The 13,238-nt window shown below is 46.5% G+C and overlaps 1 pseudogene; it reads right to left on the bottom strand.

The window, feature by feature from the left end:
- Positions 1-13,238, bottom strand: part of LOC132390961 (disintegrin and metalloproteinase domain-containing protein 12-like) — a 169,352-nt pseudogene that overhangs the window by 18,568 nt on the left and 137,546 nt on the right.

The raw sequence follows: 13,238 nt of genomic DNA, 5'->3' as shown, positions 1-13,238 counted from the left end.
AAGGATGAGAGGAGATCTCATAGAAACATATAAAATTATGAAAAGGAAAGATAATATAGAGGCAGGAAAGTTGTTACCACTGGTAGGTGAGACTAGAACTAGGGGACATAGCCTTAAGATTTGAGGGAGTAGATCTAGGACAGAGATAAGAAGGAAACTTTTCCCAAAGAGTGGTGAAACTGTGGAATTCTCTCCCCAATGAAGCAGTGGAGACTACTTTAGTAAATATATTTAAGACAAGGTTGGGTAGATTTTTGCATAATCAGGGAATTAAAAGGCAGGTGTGGGGAGATGCGTCCATGACCAGATCGGCCATGATCTTATTGAATGGCGGAGGAGGCTCGATGGGCCAGATGGCCTACTCCTGCTCCCATTTCTTATGTTCTTAACGTGCATTTTTAGAAACTGCAGCTCGATGTATCCTGTGCAGATGTTGTCACCAGTAATACTGGAGGCCTCCCTGCCTTACCACATCCCACAAGAGGAGCATTCCACTCTCCTGCCTGGCATCTCTGCTGTCCCTAGCTGAGCAGATATAAGGAAGAGAACAAAAAAGCTTGAGCTTTTCTTTCCTTTGCTTTCTCAAAGTGAAGCCTCTTTGATTTTGATTCTCATTCCGATTCTTTGCTGAAGCCTTGAAGAGCTAAGCCCTCAAGATCACCACTCTGGTTCTGTCTGCTCAGTCAATGGCCACTGTGCTTGCCCCTGTCTTCCTTCAGTTTGCTCCAATTGGCAGCTGGTTAAAGCTCTTTGGTTGTACTGACTCGCTGCTACATTTTATCCTCGAGCAGTGGACCTGATTAAAGTCCCCTCCTCTGAAAACTTATAATGTTTGGATTGGCTACTGAGCAAAGCACTTTTTATCAAATAGATTTGCTCTTTTTAGCAAATATGGTCTTGTGGTCTTTATTCCTTGAGAGGGTGGGAGAAGTTTACAGCAGGTGTGAGAAGCAGAGTGTGAGGGACCGACAGTGAGAATTCAAGCCAGCAACCACCTTTCCTCCCAGCCATGGTCTACTGCCCCTCCCCCCTTTCCTTCCCACATGGAGTGCATGGAACGAGTTTTAGTTATCAGCTTGAGGAGATGGTGTGTCACCAAAGACTGACAAGTTTCTACAGATGTACTGTGGACAGCATTCTAACTGGTTGCATCACCATCTGGTATGGAGGGGCCACTGCACAGGATCAGCAAAGGTTGCAGAAAGTCGTAAACTCAGTCAATTCAATTGTGGGCACTAGCCTCCCCCACATCGAGGTCACCTTCAAAAGGTGATGTCTCAGAAAGGAGGCATCCATCATCAAGGACCCCCATCACGCAGGACATGCTCTCTTCTCATTGCTGCCAATTTTACTCACTTTTGGAACTATGTTTATTTTTATATAGAAATTTCTTCTTGTAATATATAGTTTTTTTTTTATAATGTATTGCTCTGTACTGCTGCTGCAAAACCACAAATTGCATGACATATGCACATAATTTTAAACTTGATTCTGATTTTAATTTCTCCTACCATCTTCAGCTGAGCCTGAATTTACTGGGACGAGCTCTGACCACTCCCTTAATTAGGAGATCCAGAAGGGGCCATGAGAAGGCCTTGGCAGCCAGGAGTAAGGAAAACCCCAAGGCGTTCTACAAGTATGTGAAGAGCAAGTGGATAAGACGTGAAACAATAAGACCTATTAAGTGTGACAGTAGGAAAGTGTGTATGGAACCGGAGGGAATTGCAGAGGTACAGAATACTTTTCTTCAGTGTTCACTATGGAAAAGGATCTTGGTGATTGTAGTGCAGACTTGCAGCAGACTGAAAAGCTTGTGAATGTAGATATTGAGAAGGAGGGTGTGCTGGAGCTTTAGCAAAGCATCAAGTTGGATAAGTCACTGGGACCGGACAGGATGTACTCCAGGCTACTGTGGGAAGTGAGGAAGGAGATTGCTGAGCCTCTGGCAATGATCTTTGCATCATCAATGAGGACAGGAGAGGTTCCAGAGGATGGGAAGGTTGTGAATGTTGTTCCCTTATTCACAAAAGGGAGTAGGGATAGCCCAGGAAATTATAGACCAGTGAGTCTTACCTCAGTGGTTGGTAAGCTGATGGAGAAGATCCTGAGAGGCAGGATTTATGAACATTTGGAGAGGTATAATATGATTAGGAATAGTCAGCATGACTTTGTCAAGGGCAGCTCATGCCTTACAAGCCTGATTGAATTTTTTGAGGATGTGACTAAACACTTTGATGAGGGTAGAGCTATAGATGTAATGTATATGGATTTTAGCAAGGCATTTGATAAGGTACCCCATGCAAGGATACCTTAGTAAGGAGGCATGGGATCCAAGGGGACATTGCTTTGAGGATCCAGAACTGGCTTGCCCACAGAAGGAAAAGAGTAGTTGTAGACGGGTCATATTCTGTATGGAGGTCGGTCACCAGTGGAGTGTCTCAGGGATCTGTTCTGGGTCCCTTACTCTTCGTGATTTTTATAAATGACCTGGATGAGGAAGTGGAGGGATGGGTTAGTAATTTTGCTGATGACACGAAGATTGGAGGTGTTGTGGATAGTGTGGAGGGCTGTCAGAGGTTACAGTGGGACATTGATAGGATGCTAAACTGGGCTGAGAAGTGGCAGATGGAGTTCAACCCAGATAAGCCTGAAGTGCTTCATTTTGGTAGGTCAAATATGATGGCAGAATATAGTATTAATGGTAAGACTCTTGTTAGTGTGGAGGATCAGAGGGATCTTGGGGTCCGTGTCCATAGGACGCTCAAAGCAGCTGTGCAGTTTGACTCTGTAGTTAAGAATGCATACAGTGTATTGGCCTTCATCAATCGTGGAATTGAATTTAGGAGCCGAGAGGTAATGTTGCAGAAAAAAAGGACCCTGGTCAGACCCCACTTGGAGTACTGTGCTCAGTTCTGGTCGCCTCACTACAGGAAGGATGTGGAAACTAAAGAAAGGGTGCAGAGGAAATTTACAAGGATGTTGCCTGGATTGGGGAGCATGCCTTATGAGAATAGGTTGAGTGAACTCAGCCTTTTCTCTTTGGAGTGACAGAGGATGAGAGGTGACCTGATAGAAGTGTACAAGATGATGAGAGGCATTCATCGTGTGGATAGTCAGAGGCTTTTTCCCAGGGCTGAATTGGCTAGCATGAGAGGGCACAGTTTGAAGGTGCTTGGAAGTAGGTTCAGAGGAGATGTCAGGGGTAAGTTTTTTATGCAGAGAGTGGTGAGTGCATGGAATGTGTTGCTGGTGGTGGTGGTAGAAGTGAAAACGATAGAGTCTTTTAAGAGTCTCCTGAATGGATACATAGAAATTAGAAAAATAGGGGGTTTGGGTAAGCCTAGATAGTTCTAAGATAAGGATATGTTCAGCACAACTTTGTGGGCTGAAGGGCCTGTATTGTGCTGTAGGTTTTCTCTGTTTCTACATTTCAATACATACCCAAATACCTCTGACCCTCAACACAGGTGCCCCCCAGGGTTGTTTCCTAAGTCCCCTCCTCTACTTGCCTTACACCCACGACTATACTGACACACACAGCTCCAACCTGCTGATAAAACTCACAAATGACGTGACTTTGATCGGCCTGATTTCTAGCAGTAATGAGACATCTGACAGAGGAGAGGTTGACATCCTGACACAGTGGTGTCAGAATAACAACCTCTCTCTCCTTCAATGCCCAAAAAAACAAAAAACCAAAAACAGGAGGAACAGGGACAGGCTCAATGGGTCTGCAGTTGAGAGGGTGAGTAGATTCAAGTTCCTCGGTATACACATCACTGCAGATCTTACCTGGACTGTACACACCGGCTAAATGGCAAAAAAAAAACACAACAGTGTCTCTTCCATCTCAGGAACTGAATAAGTTTGTCATGAGCTCCCAAATTCTCAAGAACTTCTGCAGGGGCACCACTGAGAGCATACTGACTGGCCGTATCACCAGCTGGTACGGGAACTGCACCAACCCTGATCGCTGGGCACCACTGAGAGCATCCTGACCTGCCGTATCACCAGCTGGTACGGGAACTGCACCAACCCTGATCGCTGGGCACCACTGAGAGCATCCTGACCTGCCGTATCACCAGCTGGTACGGGAACTGCACCAACCCTGATCGCTGGGCACCACTGAGAGCATCCTGACCGGCCGTATCACCAGCTGGTACGGGAACTGCACCAACCCTGATCGCTGGGCACCACTGAGAGCATCCTGACCTGCCGTATCACCAGCTGGTACGGGAACTGCACCAACCCTGATCGCTGGGCACCACTGAGAGCATCCTGACCGGCCGTATCACCAGCTGGTACGGGAACTGCACCAACCCTGATCGCTGGGCACCACTGACAGCATACTGACCGGCCGTATCACCAGCTGGTACGGGAACTGCACCAACCCTGATCGCTGGGCACCACTGAGAGCATCCTGACCTGCCGTATCACCAGCTGGTACGGGAACTGCACCAACCCTGATCGCTGGGCACCACTGAGAGCATCCTGACCTGCCGTATCACCAGCTGGTACGGGAACTGCACCAACCCTGATCGCTGGGCACCACTGAGAGCATCCTGACCGGCCGTATCACCAGCTGGTATGGGAACTGCACCAACCCTGATCGCTGGGCACTGCAGAGAGTGGTATGGACAGCCCAGCACATCTGTGAATGCAAACATCTCTCCATTGAGGACATTCACAACAGCAAGTGCATAAAGAAGGCATGAAAGATCATCGGGAACTCCAGTCACCCCAACCATAACCTGTTTTAGCTGCTTCTGACTGGCAAATTGTATAGCAGCCTTAAAGCTAGGACCGACAGGACAACTTCTTTCTACAAGCCATTAGGCTTACAAATTCACGTGGCTGTACATTGCAATGGAGTCATAACATAGTATGACAGGGCTAAGATGAGTGGGAATACAGATGATTGGGAAAGTTTTAAGGAACAGCAGATCTTAACTAAAAAAGCAATATGGAGAGAAAAAATCAGGTATGAGCTCAGTCTAGCCAGGAATATAAAAGGGGATAGCAAAAGCTTTTTTAGCTATGTGAAGAGAAAGAAGATAGTTAAGAACAATGTTGGCCCCTTGAAGAATGAATTGGGAGAAATTGTTATGGGAAACAGGGAAATGGCAACAGAATTTAATGCGTACTTTAGATCTGTCTTCTCCAGGGAGGACACAAGCAATCTCCCAGATGTATGGAAGGGCCAGGGTCATAAGATATCAGAGGAATTGAGACAGATTGACATTAGGAAAGAAACTGTGATGAGTAGACTGGTAGGACTGAAGGCTAATAAATCCCCGGGTCCAGATGGTCTGCATCCGAGGGTTCTAAAAGAGGTGGCTCAGGAAATTGCGGATGCATTGGTAATCATTTTCCAATGTTCCTTAGATTCAGGATCAGTTCCTGAAGATTGGAGAGTGGCTAATGTTGTCCCACTTTTCAAGAAGGGAGGGAAGGAGAAAACGGAGAACTATCGCCCTGTTAGCCTAACGTCAGTCGTGGGGAAGATGCTTGAGTCCATTATTAAGGACGAAATAGTGGAACATCTAGATGGCAGAAATAGGATTAGGCTGAGCCAGCATGGATTTACCAAGGGCAAATCATGCTTGACTAATCTGTTGGAGTTTTTTGAGGGTGTAACAAGGATGTTAGACGAGGGTAAGCCAGTGGATGTTGTGTACCTAGATTTTCAGAAGGCATTCAATAAGGTGCCACATAGGAGATTGGTGAGTAAAATCAGAGCTCATGGCATTGGGGGCAGGGTTTCAACATGGATAGAAAACTGGTTGGCAGATAGAAAGCAAAGGGTAGCAGTGAATGGGTGTTTCTCGGACTGGCTGGAGGTGACTAGTGGGGTACCACAGGGCTCTGTATTGGGACCACAGCTCTTTACGATTTATGTCAATGATTTAGATGAGGGCATTGAAAACTATATCAGCAAGTTTGCTGACGATACTAAACTGGGTGGCAGTGTGACATGCGAAGAGGACGTTAGGAGAATACAGGGAGACTTGGATAGGCTGAGTGAGTGGGCAGATACTTGGCAGATGTCATTCAATGTGAATAAATGTGAAGTTATCCACTTTGGAAGCTGGAACAAGAGGGCAGAGTATTGTCTGAACGGTGTCGAGTTAGGTAAGGGAGAAATGCAAAGAGACCTAGGAGTCCTAGTTCATCAGTCAATGAAGGTGAATGAGCAAGTGCAACAGGCAGTGAAGAGGGCAAATGGAATGTTGGCCTTTATTACAAGGGGAATTGAGTACAAGAGCAAGGATGTCCTTTTACATTTGTACAGGGCCCTGGTGAGACCACAACTGGAATATTGTGTACACTTTTGGTCTCCAGGTTTAAGGAAGGACATTCTGGCAATTGAGGAAGTGCAGTGTAGATTCACTAGGTTGATTCCTGGGATGGCAGGGCTGTCTTACGCAGAGAGATTGGAGAGATTGGGCTTATACACGCTGGAATTGAGGAGATTGAGAGGGGATCTGATTGAAATGTTTAAGATAATTAAAGGATTTGATAGGATTGAGGCAGGAAATATGTTCCAGATGTTGGGAGAGTCCAGTACCAGAGGGCATGGATTGAGAATAAGAGGTCAGTTATTTAAAACAGAGTTGAGGAAGAGCTTCTTCTCCCAGAGAGTTGTGGAGGTGTGGAATGCACTGCCTCGGAAGACGGTGGAGGCCAATTCTCTGGATGCTTTCAAGAAGGAGCTGGATAGATATCTGATGGATAGGGGAATCAAGGGATATGGGGACAAGGCAGGGACTGGGTATTGATAGTGAATGATCAGCCATGATCTCAGAATGGCGGTGCAGACTCGAGGGGCCGAATGGTCTACTTCTGCACCTATTGTCTATTGTCTATAAAGATTTTTACTCCCTCACATTGTGGGATGGATTTAAGATTTAAATAAATTAATTAAATTACCTAAGAAGAGCAGTGTGAGCTGCCTTAATGACCATCGTGAGAGGTTGGTCAAAGCTAGAATGAACTCCTGTCTCAGCAAGGACCTGATCCTACTGCAATTTGCCGATCAGGAAAGTAGGTCCACTGCAGATGCAGTCTCACTGGCTCTTCACATGGCCTTGGATCACTGACATCAGGATGCTGTTTATTGACTTTAGCTCAGCATTTAACACAATCGCTTCTGTGATTCTGATCAAAAAAATCCTGACCCTTGGCCTCTGTACCTTCCTCTTCAACTGAATCCTCAGCTTCCGACCTGTGCAGATGGGAAACACCACTTCGCTGACAATCAACACTGCTGCACCACGGGATGTGCCCTTAGCCCATGGCTCTGTTGTCTACCCTAATGAGTGTGTGGCTAGGTAAGCACAAATACCATCTGTAAGTTTGCTGATGTCACAAACACTGTTGGTAGAATCTCAGATGATGATGAGAAGGTGTTCAGGGTCAAGAATATACCAGCTGGTTGAGTGGTGATGCAGCAACAACCTGGCACTCAACGCCATTAAAGCCAAAGAACTGATTGTGGACTTCAGGAAGGTTGAGACGAGGGAACACAAACCAATCCTCGTCAAAAGATCAAAAGTGGAGACTCTGAGCAATTTCAAGTTCCTGGGCATCAAAATTTTGTGGATCTAACCTGATCCCAACATAACGATGCAGCTATAAAGAAGGCCCATGACTGTGGCTAAATTTCATGAAGAGTTTGAGAAGATTTGGCATGTTCCTCAAAATTCTCACAAATTTCTACAGATGTGCTGTGGAGAGCGTTCTAACTGTCTGCATAACCGCCTGGGGAAGTGGTGGTGGCTACTTCACAGAATCGAAGTAAGATTCAGGGTTGTAAACTTAATCAGCTCCATCATGAGCACTGGTCTCCATAGCATCCAGGACATCTTCAAGGAGCGATGCTTCAAGAAGGTGTTGTCCGTCATTAAAGACCCCCATCACCCAGGACGTGCCTTGTTCTCATTGCTGACATCAGGAAGGAGGTACAGAAGCACACACTCAGTTTTTTTCCCCTCTGCCATCTCATTTCTGAATGGACAATGAACTCATGAACACCACTTCACTACTTATTTATTTCTCTTTTTTTGCACTTCTTATTTAACATATGCATATATATTTATCATAATTGTGTTTTTCTTTCCCCATTATGTATTGCATTGTACTGCTGCTGATCCAGTCCCCCAGACTCTCAACCTCCCCACCTGGGATTTTCTGGGACCAGGTCTGACCCAGTCACAGAGGGGTAGGTCACTCAAATCCTGCATAATCCATGATTTGAAGGGCATTGTGGATGCTGTAAGGTTCAGGATAGTCATCCAATTGTGTTTCTGTGTTGGATAGTTATCTGCTGCTGGGGATAGAAGCTGGTGACTGTGAGAAGCTAGTACTCACCTGGACCCCAGATGTCCTGGCATTGCTGATCCGCAGACTGGCAGGTCCCTTGGCTGCAGTAGAGATTTCCTTCGCTGCACGTGTGACCATCTTTCACGTACTGATTGTTAGGGCAGTCCTGGGATTGGCCTGTGCAGAACTCTGGCAAGTCACATTCTCTCCACTTTGGTCTACAGACCGTGCCTGCTGGCAGGAACTGAGGAGAAAGCAGCAATGAAACAGTCACCAGGGAGTGGGAGCTGGGTGAGGTGCTGGCCAAGCACATCCGTCTGGACCTACTGCTTGAAACAGAGCATGAGGAATATTCAGCAGGTCCATCCAAATGTGGGAGATTCTGCCCGAACTGGGAAGGACCTGGAGAGGATCTCAGAATCTTTTTATTTAGAGTTAGGCACAAAACAGGCCCTTCTGGCCCTTTGAGCTGTGCTGCCCAAATCCCACCTTTAAACAGTAGCTTAATCACAGGACAATTTGCAAAGACAAATTAACCTACCAACCAAAACCAAACAAGAGCAAATCTGCTGACGCTGGTACCGTGTCGAGCACTGCGCAAACTTCTGGCATCGGAGTTGAACTCTGAACTCTTAAATGTCCGTATTGTAATAGGGGCTAACTGCTACGTTTCCATGGAGCCAGCAGAGAGGGTGGGGAAGAGCGATGCCAGTGATTGAGTGAAACCAGGCTACCCAACTGTACATATTCTTGTTGTGCTATGAGTTTATTGTAGCGAGATACAGTGAAAAGCTTGTCCCACGCACAGGTCGGATCATTACACAATACACTGAGCTAAGAAGCAGAGGTGCTGATTGACAGTCGTTTCTTGGACTGCAGGCCAGTGATGAGCGGTGTGCTGCAAGGGTTGCTGTTGGGACCCTTGTTTTTCATTAATTTTAATGATTTGGACGTGAATGAACAATGCTTCATTTATTTATTCCAGCCCCATCTGGCCCAACAAACCCAAATACACCCATGCAGCCAATTAACTTCCTAACACATTCGTTTTGGGAATGTGGGAGGAAACTGGAGTGTGAGATATGCATTTTGAAAAGTCATTCCAGCTTAGGGCTTGTACAGTAGGTGCCATGAGGGAGTGTAGAGGAGTAGAGGGTCCAAGGAGTGCACAGTCCATTGGAAATGCTGCCACAGGTGGAGAGGTGAAAAGAGTATCTGGCACACTGCCCTTCATCAGTCAAGAGTGGTAGTTGGGATATTATATTGCAATTGTGTGAGTCATTGCTGAGGTGGAACTTGGAGTACTGTGTACAGTCTTAGACACCCTGTTTCCAGATTTACCAGGATGTTGCCTGGGCTGGAAGGGTCTGGGCTCCAGACTACCCCTTCATTTTCTAGAACAAGAAAGTGAAGAACGGCCTTATAAAAGTGAGTAGTGTAGATAGAATGGATGGTAACAGTCTTTTCCTCAGGCTAGGATAGTCCAAAACTAAGCACCATAGGGTGACAAGGGAAAGAGTTAAAAATCCTATAGGAGACAACGTCATACAAAGGGTGGTGAGTATATAGAATGAGCTGCCAAAAGAAATGGTTAAGGCAGGTCTTCCCCCTTCTTTTTCTAGTCCTGATGAAGGGTTTCAGCCCAAAACATCCACTGTTTATTAATTTCCATAGATGCTGCTTGACCTGCTGAGTTCCTCCAGTGTTTTGTGGGTGTTAATGTAGGTCCAGGTGAACACCACTCCCACTGAAAGTTCTTCTCCCACACTTTCTCCTGCTGTGGAGCAGGAGGGGTGACCATTCACTGGGACTGCAGGATGCTTGGTGTGATGGAGTGGCAGTTCACAGTGCAATGTAAATACCTCACCTACAGACATTCTACTTCATTTTCCCAGTGGAAATCCACAAATTCTGGTCTCCAGACAATAAAAGTTAAATTTAAGAATAGCCATCTCAAAACAATACATTGCCCAGTGAAGCTTTTCAGAGATGCTGTGTTGATCAGCGCGTGAGATAGACGAGTCTGAGAATTTTCAGCTGTTCACCTTGCCCATCACAAGGAACACATTTCACTGAAGGTTAATCATTCCCTTATATTTGGGATTGATTATCAAAAGCAAGTTAAAGGAAGGCAGGGGCGAGTGCAATGGCCATCGTCTGAGTGGTCCAGATGACCTTGAGCCTTTAGCTCTTTGAGGCTTCGGACATCCAGTGGACATCCAGTGTCCCTGATGACTACAACTGCAGCTTCTAATGAACTGCTTTAAGGAGTTGGAGATGGAACTGGATGAACTCCGGATCATTCGAGAGGCGATAGGGCTGATAGATAGGACACATAGAGAGGTAGTTACACCTGAGCTGCAGGACACAGGAATCTGGGTGACAGTCAGGAAGGGGAAAGGGGTTAAGGAGCCAGTGCTGAGTACCCTGTGACCATCCCCCTCAACATCAAACTTTGGATACTGTCACGGGGGGGGGGGGGCATGTTGACCAAACAGAGGAAAGTCAAATCTCCAACACTATCTGCCTCTCTGACTCAGAAGGGAAGAAGGGAGAAGATGCACGCCGTGGTGTTAGAGGATTTGTTATTTAGGCGAATGGACAGGAGTTTCTGTCGGCAAGAACAAAATTCCTGGATGGTATGTTGCCAGGGTCCGGGGTATCTTGGACTGAGTCCTCAGCATTTGTAAGTGGGATGGTGAACAGCCAGAAGTTGTGGTTCATGTAGGTACCAATGACATGGGTAGGGTGAGTGATGAGGTTCTGCATAGGGAGTTCAGGATGTTAGGTGCTAAGTTAAAGGGCAGGACCTCCAGGGTTGTGATCTCAGGGTTGCCCCCTGTGCCACGTTCTGGTGAGACCAGACCTAGAAAGTTCATACAGTTTAACATGTGGCTAAGGAGTTGGTGTAGGAGAGAGGGTATAAGATTTTTGGATCTTTGGGCTCCCTTCCAGGGAAGGTGGGACGTGTACAGAAGGGACAGTTTACACCTGAACTGGAGAGGGTCTAATATCCTGGTAGGAAGACCTATTAATGCTGCAAGGTTGGGTTTAAACTAGAGTTACAAGGGGCTGGTAACCAGAGAGCCAGTGCAGTTAGTGGAGAGGTTGTGGAGGCAGATGATGGTAAGAACTCAGACAAAGTCAGGAATCGAAATTTTGAGCATGGTGCAACTAGTGGCCTGAGCTGGGTGTAAGAAGCATGGCAGGAAAAGTGGATGATAGTGCTGAAGATGAGGGAGCTGGGTTACAAACAGAGGCACTGTGTAGTGAGGAGATCTAAATCACTGTAAAATATGAATTCAAATCCCAGGGATAACACACCCGAGCAGTGTACACTCCAAGTAATCCCTGTCAAGTGAGGTAAACAGTGTTACAAGCCAATTGTGTCACTGAGTTACCAAATGAGCAACAAGTGGAGGAGTGAGGAGCTTGGAGTCTGAGAGCAAGTAAACTGTCAATAATGAAAAGAAACACTTCCCCTTCTGTCTGGAATTGTCTTGAGATCAGCTCCAAAATGGAAGCAGAAGCATTTGAACTGTGAGATCTCCTAGCTCCCCAAGACCCTATGTGTAACAAGACTTGGGCTGTATGCAAAAAGATGACACGCTGAGTCTTACTTGACATTCCTTACAGCAAGCACCAGCAGATGAACACTTTGCACCAGGCCTGAGTCTGCAAGTTGTCGGCTCGCAGCAGGGGTCCGAGCATTCCTGTAGGTAGTAAAGCACAGAGGGGGCACCGTTACTGAACTGACATATATCTTCTTGGAGTTCCTGACTATATCAATACTTCCGTTAACATTTCTTCATTCAGAAATACAGTGAAGAAGAGGTCCTCACAGCCAATGAGCAACCCACCTACTTAACCCTACAATTTACAATAGGAATTAACCTACTTGGGACTGTGAGAGGAAATCAGAGCATCCGGAGGAAACCCATGCACACATGGGAAGACCATACAACCTTCCCTGGAAACTCCAGACTCCAACGCCCTGGGCTGCAGCTGTGTTGCACTAACCGCTGCACCATCATGGCATCCTGTCACTGAAAACACAGAGTCAGCAGAGTGGCATTCACTGATGCCCAGTCTACCTGGCCAGGCCCTCCTTGCACCAAAGAACAGAGCTGCAGAGGTGAGCTGAAAGATCATCTGCCATGTGAAAGATTAGGGAGCAAGTAACATATGGTCAGTGCCCATCGGGGGGAATCAGTCTGATGCTCAGAGTCAGAATTGCAGGCAAGGTAGTTTCAGTAACCTCTGATAGCTATATTCCTTTTTGTGTCACAGAACAAAATAGTTGTTGGAGTTAATCATACTAGCCCCATGCCTCAGCGAGAACAGGAACAGTGAGGTAAATAGGTAAGTTTATTTCTTATTTCTTTTTCTTATTTAACTCCTGAAAGAATAGGGGTTGCGTTTACAGAGCCAGTGTTCTGTTCTGGGTGTCGGATGTGGGATTTCAAGGACATTTCCAGCCTCCCTGATGGTCACATCTGCATCAGGTGCATCGAGATGCAGCTCCTTAGAGACCGGGTTAGGGAACTGGAGCTGCAGGTCGGTGACCTTCGGCTTGTTAGGGAGAGTGAGGAGGTGATAGACAGGAGCAACAGGGAAGTATTCACCACAAGAGACAGTAAAATGGGTGGCTTTCAAGAGAGAGAAGGGAGCACTCCTGTGGCCATCCTCCTCAACAATAAGTACTCCATTTTGAGTACTGCTGGGGGGGTGGGCAACCTACCTGAGGGAAGCAACAGCGGTCATGGCTTTGTTAATGAGTCTGACCCTGTGGCTGAGAAGGGTAGGGAACTGAAGAGGATGGCAGCAGTAATAGGGAACTCTATAATCAGCAGGACAGATAGGCAATTCTGTGGACGTGAAAAGGAAACACAGATGGTAGTTTAACTCCCAGGTGC

This window comes from Hypanus sabinus, chromosome 3 (genome assembly GCF_030144855.1).
Source record: "Hypanus sabinus isolate sHypSab1 chromosome 3, sHypSab1.hap1, whole genome shotgun sequence".
Taxonomy (NCBI): domain Eukaryota; kingdom Metazoa; phylum Chordata; class Chondrichthyes; order Myliobatiformes; family Dasyatidae; genus Hypanus; species Hypanus sabinus.
The sequence above is the reverse complement of the archived record's forward strand: the minus strand, read 5'-3'. Positions and strand labels throughout refer to the sequence as shown.